Source organism: Carcharodon carcharias, chromosome 12, assembly GCF_017639515.1.
Source record: "Carcharodon carcharias isolate sCarCar2 chromosome 12, sCarCar2.pri, whole genome shotgun sequence".
In the NCBI taxonomy this organism is placed as follows: Eukaryota; Metazoa; Chordata; class Chondrichthyes; order Lamniformes; family Lamnidae; genus Carcharodon; species Carcharodon carcharias.
In genome coordinates, this window is record NC_054478.1 from 57,611,838 (window position 1) to 57,618,855 (window position 7,018).

Genomic DNA, 7,018 nt, shown 5'->3' on the forward strand with positions numbered 1-7,018 from the left:
ATGTGGGCCAGAAGCCTTTATGAGAGTGATTTTGGCTGAATATTTTAGGCACTAACGAGGGGTCCAAAGCTGCAGCATTGGTTTAGCCTGCAATTACACCATCTTAGAGACACCACTGGTTGAACCCAGCACTAGAACTGGCTGTCAAAAGGATCGTTAGGGAGCTTATTGCCAATTAATGATCATTATAGAGGCTGCATGCCATTTTGGTGGATCATGCTTCATTTAATGCCTCCTCCTAACAGCAACCAGCTGAATGCAGGAAAGTCATTACTGAGGATTTCAAGCACTACTCAGTTATAGCCATACTCAGTTTTCAATGTGCATTTACTGATTGAGTTTGACTTACTTTGAGACTTATTAGGAATCTTTTGTGAAGATTTGACCAACACTAAAATTGGAACGATACAGAGAAGATTAGCATGGCCCCTGCGCAAGGATGAGACGCAAATTTGTGAAGAGTTCCATATTTTAAAAACACTCTTACTAACACTTTTCCCAGGTGGTGTCTCAGGATTTCATCTAAAAAAATTGTGGTGCAACTTTAATTGAATATCTTATGGGAATCATGGGGAGAAAGGAAGTCCTAAGTCATGGGTGCTAGGTGTTCTTGCTCTGCATGAGGAATTGGAGGAGGTGAGGGCAGGTAGAGTAGAACCAAGTGCTGCAAGAGAGACAGAAAAACTATCAACTGGATTCCTAGGATATTCACAAAGTAGTAGTCCTACATTAATTGGGACAGACGTCAGAGCATCAGAGACATCTTGCAATCCACTTTCAACTGAGGACCCCAGAGCTACCTTGGCAGCTGCCTGAGCTCCCTTTGCAGCAGTTTGCAGTGGCTACAGTGGAAGCTGCTGTGATGTCAGTCATCAGAATCCACATGATGGCTGCTTCCACAGGTCGCTGGCTAGAATTTACCAACCTCTTCATACTGGGGAGGGAGGGTTCCAGGTTCTGCGTCCAACCATAGACCAAGCTCAAGATGGACTCCACCTCAAGCCCCTAGATATGATCTATAGCCTTTCAAGCAGGCTTGCCGTTTCACCAAGCATTGGGTTCATTTGGCCCATCAGCCTTCTTCTGAAGCTTGACCCTGTGAAGGTCCTCATCGGACTTCTCTGCAGCAGAGTCACCTGCCCCTTCTCCCTGCTAGTGTCTAGTATGTCCCAGTTTGAGGACCCCTTCTCCAAGCTAACCTCTGTTCCTAATGGTGCCAGTCTATGAGCTGGTGCCTGCAACATTAGTAGCCATAGTACATTCTTCCTCACTGCTACTTTCTCCTCTGGAGAAGGAGGAGAGTAAGGGGATGAGGTAGCTGTTCCTTTTTCTTTTTGGAAAAATATACTTTATTCATAAAATATCTGAACGAACATTACAAAACATTTCTAAATGGCCATCACAAAAAGTGCAATCCTATTCAACTTCTACACGTGGATCACAAGGTGCTTCTATACAATCAATGAATATCACAGACATTTCAATATGGTCATTACAGACAGTCAGACAGTGCAATGGTATTGGAGTTATCGGCATACATCGTGTTGCACTCTGAGGCGCTTCAATACAATTATAATACATTTAGTATTCACTATATATATTCATTGTGAGTCATACAGCCCGAGGGGTCTATACAATTCCCAGTCCCTCGGTGCACTACGGCAGAAAGCTCTTAGTGACCTTTCCCCATTGGCCTTTTCAGCAGCTGCCCCAAACTTTAGTGTGTCCCTCAGCACGTAGTCCTGCATCTTGGAACATACCAGTCTGCAACACTCGGTCAGGGACAACTCTTTGCACTGGAAGACCAACAAGTTTCGGGCAGACCAAAGAGCACCTTTCACCAAGTTGATGATCCTCCCAGCTGCAGTTAATGTTTGTCTCGCTGTGTGTCCCTAAGAACAGCCCGTAGATCACAGAGTCCTGTGTCACAGCATTGAGGTACTTTTCTCATCCTCAACTTGTTCTGTAGGACAAAGTTGACCTTGGCCCAAGGAGCCTGCAGTGATCATGCTGGAAGGGTTAGGCTACAGCGTATGTGATCACTGTAGGAGGATGTGCGTAATGAGACAGAATGGAGCTTTGGAGTGAGGAGAGCTTTGGGTAACTGGGGATCTGGATAATTGTGGACCCACAAGGAAACTGGAGTAGCCAGGCAACTCTAGGCAAGATGTGCCCTGCTCTGCATTTGGCCACAGATTCTGCCTCTCCCCACCCAATCACTGCTAGCTCTGTCTCCTTAAGGGGAGTGATGTCATGCAGACATGGTTGACCTCCCCTGGTGTCACTGGTTATGTGCTATTTTTTTCCTGGAAGAGAAAGCATGCCTGCTGATGGTGAATGAGTATATTGGCAAGTGTGCACGTGAGATGCTGCAAGTGGTCAAAAATCTGTGAGATGTGTTTGAGATCTGAGTAGTGCTGGTGAGGGATATAATAGTGTGGGCTGTGTGAATGTCATTGTATAGTAAGATGGTGGATAAAGTATGTTAATTTTGTGATCCTGGTGATGGTAGTGGTGGAAGCACAGCTATTGAACAGTGTATTTATGACATGGGATCTTACCTTGATCACTTGGTGTCAAACCATTAAAATGTCTTATGTGACTGGAACCTTGTCCTGGGCCTCCCACAGATGTGACCTCTTCCCCATTGCAGGACATCCCTCATCCTTTCTACCTCCTCCACTAGAACCAGTTCTTCATCAAAGAACCTAGACATCCCTTCTCTTGCTTCTTGAGACATTCATCCAATCCCAGCCATTGCGGTCCACATCTTCAGTGGAATGGGTGAAAGCCATACACACAGAATCACAGAATTGTTATGGCGCAGAAGGAGGCCATTCGTCCCATTGTGTCTGCACAGGCTCTCCAAATAAGCATTATGACTTAGTGCCATTCTCCTGCCTTTTCCATGTACCCTTGCACATTGTTTCTATTCGAAGAATCATCTAATGTCCCCTTGAATGCCTCAATTGAACCTGCCTCTACCACACTTCCAGCAGTGTGTTCCAGACTTGAACCACTTGCTGTGTGAATAAGTGTTTTTCTCACATCACATTTGCTTCTTTTGCAAATCACTTTAAATCTGTGTCATCTCATTTTTGATCCTTTTAAGAGTGGGAACAGTTTCTCCCTATCAACTCAATCCAGTCCCTCATGATTCTGAATGCCCCTATCAAATCTCCTCTTAGTCTTCTTCGCTCTAAGAAGAACAGTCCCAACTCCTCCAATCTATCTTCATAACTGAAGTTTCTCATCCCTGCAACCATTCTTATAAACCTCTTCTGCACTCCCTCCAATGCATTCACATCCTTCCTATAGTGTAGCACCCAGAACTGTACGCAATACTCCGGCTGAGGTGTAACTAGTGTTTTATATAAGCTCAGCATAACTTCTTTGCTCTTGTACTCTGTGCTGCTATTAATAAAGCCCAGGATGCTGTACGCTTTATTAACTGTTCTCTCCACCCATCCTGCCACCTTCAATGATCTATACACATATACACCCAGTCCCTCTGCGCCTGCACCCCCTTAAGAATTGTACTCCTTACTTTACATTGTCTCTCCATGCTGTTCCTACCAAAATGCATCACCTCACACTTCTCTGCATTGAACTTCATTTGCCACCTATCTGCCCGCTCTACCAACTTGTCTGTCCACAAGAATTGCATCTAATCACTGCTTGAGTGCTAAACCTGCAGCGGTCAGCTTCAGTAAGCAGAATCTTCTGTTTTTGTGTCTCTCACGCTGCCTGAAAAAACAAGCAAGACATCTATGCTGTCTCTTAAGATGAAGGCCTGCCTTATCTTCTGCCCATCAGGCACTTAGGAAGACAATGGTGGGCCTTCCCCCTGAATGAGGACCCAGGGATTTTACACCTTGCACGCCTAAAGCTACCGGCCAATCAGAGGCTGGCAGCTCTTGCACTTGGCAGCGCCACATGGAGACTGTGGCTGCTGCCAGAACATGACTGCCCAAAGTTCCAGGATTGTGGAGCAACCCAGGAGAAAGGTAAGTTCTTTTGAGGGAGGAGGGGTAGTTGGGGTGGGGTTACGGAGAGAAGGAAGCCATGGGGTTTGGCTGTTAGCAACCACATCCCTGCCCCATGTCCATGCCCTCAATCATACACAGATCAGTGGTGCAGATCGTGGGATCCTCTCCCCAACTCCCACCCCCAGCTGACATACAATCCATGCAGTTCAATCAGTTGTAGAGGCCTCATGTCGGCAGGCTGCCTGGAGCTGTGAAAATTGCAGCAGGGGCTGAAAGGGGACCAAAGCATTCGTTAATTGGCCACTTAAGTGGAGACAGGATGGGAAATTCAACCAAAGGCCTTCCTGCCCAAAACTTACTACTGGTGGAGGTGGGAAGACATTGGGTATTGGGCCTGACATCAACCCACCTAATTTTCAGGCCCTCCTTCCTCCTTCCTCGCCTCCTTTGGGAGCAGAAGACTTCACCCATGTCTGTGGATATGTTCAAATCACGATTGTCAGCAATTAACCCACAAAATGCTCATGACAACCAGACTTTCAGACAGATATTTGGCACAGCACCCAACTTATGCATGTTTTCACCCTTTGGCCAAAATAACCCCAGATGAGAATAGTCTTTCTGGATCCAAAGTACACACTGGAGGGATGTGGTGCACTGCCAGTTCTTTAAAAGATTAAGTGGAGGAACACCACAAGAGTTGCTGTTCTTAACAATAACTTTTATTTATATAGCAAATTTAACATTCAATATCCCAAAGTGTTTCATAAAGGAGAAACCACTTGGTGTTAAACCAAAAAGTCGAATCAGAATACCCTCAGTGAAACTGCTTTTCTTTTCATGTCTGTAGAACACTCCCTGATAATACAATGGCCTGGAATCCCTGATTGATTGCAAAACTTCAAATGCAGAATTAACAATCACTTGTGAACTAGGATTGTTAGAGCCCAGTGGGGAAATCCACTAATTGCCTCTCGGTATCCTAATTTGTCAAATGTTTCTGTATTTCCAGTAATAAAAGATAGTTGGAGACTAATAACAACAAAGACGTATCTCGCCAGAGTGTTATTAACAGTCATTAATATTAACATAAAAAGGCGGCTTATTATTTAAGTGGAGAGAAACTTCAGAATGCTTCAGTGCAGAGGGATCTGGGAGTCCTCGTGCATGAATCGCTGAAAGCTAGTATGTAGGTGCAGCAGGTAATAAGGAAGGCAAATGGAACTTTGGCACTTATTGGTAAAGGAATAGAGTATAAAAATAGGGAAATGTTGTTGCATTCTAGAAAGAGAGGCCATAGTTTTAGGCTAAGGGGTGGTAGATTTAAATCACAGATGAGGAGGAATCATTTTTCTTAAAGGATCGTGAATCTGTTGAATTCACTACCTCAGTGCGCAGTGGATGCCAGGATGCTGAATAAATTTAAGGAGATAGACAGATTTTTAATTAGTAACGGATTGAAAGGTTATGAGGAGAGGGCAGGAAATTGGAGTTGAGGCTGAAATGAGATCAGCCATGATGGTATTGAATGGCGGAGCAGGCTTGAGGGGCTGAATTGCCCACTCCTGCTCCTAGTTCTTATGTTCTTCTGTTCTGTGCTAATCTATCCCTCTCCTCAAACCAATGTACTGAAACTCCAATATAGTGAACCTTCCACTTCACTCTACCTCCAGAGGAGAAATTTGGCCCAGGAAGTGCAGTGAACTTGCTCATTATCACATTCCCTTTCCACTGCTTGCAAAGTTCTGTTCACCATTGCCACACAACTACCAGAAAGTGATCTTCTCCCTCCAAGGAGGAAGAAGTCATAGCTAGATATGAGGCTAGCATAGCTCTTCTCTCCCTGAAACTGAACAGATAATCAAACTCCAGGATTATATAAGTGTTCCCTTCCCCACAATAGGTAGAAAAGGTCACGATCCCCTCCTTTCACTGACAACAATCCCGGCCTAGGTGGGTGATGATAGTTTAACAATTCTCCCCCCGTAAGCTCCACATACTAAGAGATTTTACCATCCTGCCTTTCCTCCACCTATTCCCATCTCTTCCTTATTCCTCACTCTCCTCCACTATCTGTTCTGACCACTCCTTCAACTGCCACTCCCCTACTCTTCCTGTCCTTATCCACATATCCACATGATCCTCCACTTTACCTTTCACTTACTGGCTCTGCCCCCACTCACCCCCTTCTTCAGTTCCTCTCTCATTCCTTCTTTCCATTGCTTCCTCCCTAGCCTTCCTCCTCCTCCTCCAGGTCCATATCCTAAGAGGGCTTTGGCCACCATGGACTTCCATTGGATTAGTCCATGATTATGCTTGACAAAGGACTGTAGTGGTTTGACATTGCCTCCTGCAGTATGGCTGACCAGAAAACTCTCCTACTCTTATTACCTGCCATCAGGCATATTGGAAGAATTTACAGGCTGATGATCAACCAATTTGCCCACTTTAAGAACGTGCCTTCAAGTCCTGAAGTGGGACTTGAACCCAGAGCTTCTGGCCAAAAGTAGTGTGCCACAAGACCTTGCATTTTAGCCCTTCTTGACCTAAATATTGTACTTCATATTGAACCCATTTATAACGCCACAAGAGATTGACTAGTACTTATATATTTTAATAAATGCCAAGCCATTTTCTATCCAGTATCACACTGGCTTGAAAGGAGATTAAGGTTCATGTTTAATGGTTATGCCTAGCAAGTGAAGAACAGGATTCCTGCTATTGATCTCTCCATTTCAAGTGCAAGTGAACTGTTTCCAATTTTTAACAATGGCCTTTTCCTGTCCTAAGAATTAATCATTTCCTTATTCGATATTTGCTTATTCATTATAAAGACAAAGAGCAATAAGAACATAAAAACATAAAAAATAGCAACTGAGAGGGTCATTTTGGCCTGCACTGTCATTCAAACAGATCACAACTAATCTTTTATCTCAACTCCACCCTGCCATACTATCCCATGTCCCAATAATTTCCTTAATACCCATAAATCTATCAACTTCTGTCTTGAATATACTCAACGACTGAGC

General features: G+C 44.4%; 1 pseudogene; it reads left to right on the top strand.

Moving 5' to 3' along the window:
* Positions 1-373: 373 nt before the first annotated feature.
* Positions 374-474, top strand: LOC121285342 (annotated as a pseudogene).
* The last annotated feature ends 6,544 nt before the right edge of the window (positions 475-7,018 follow it).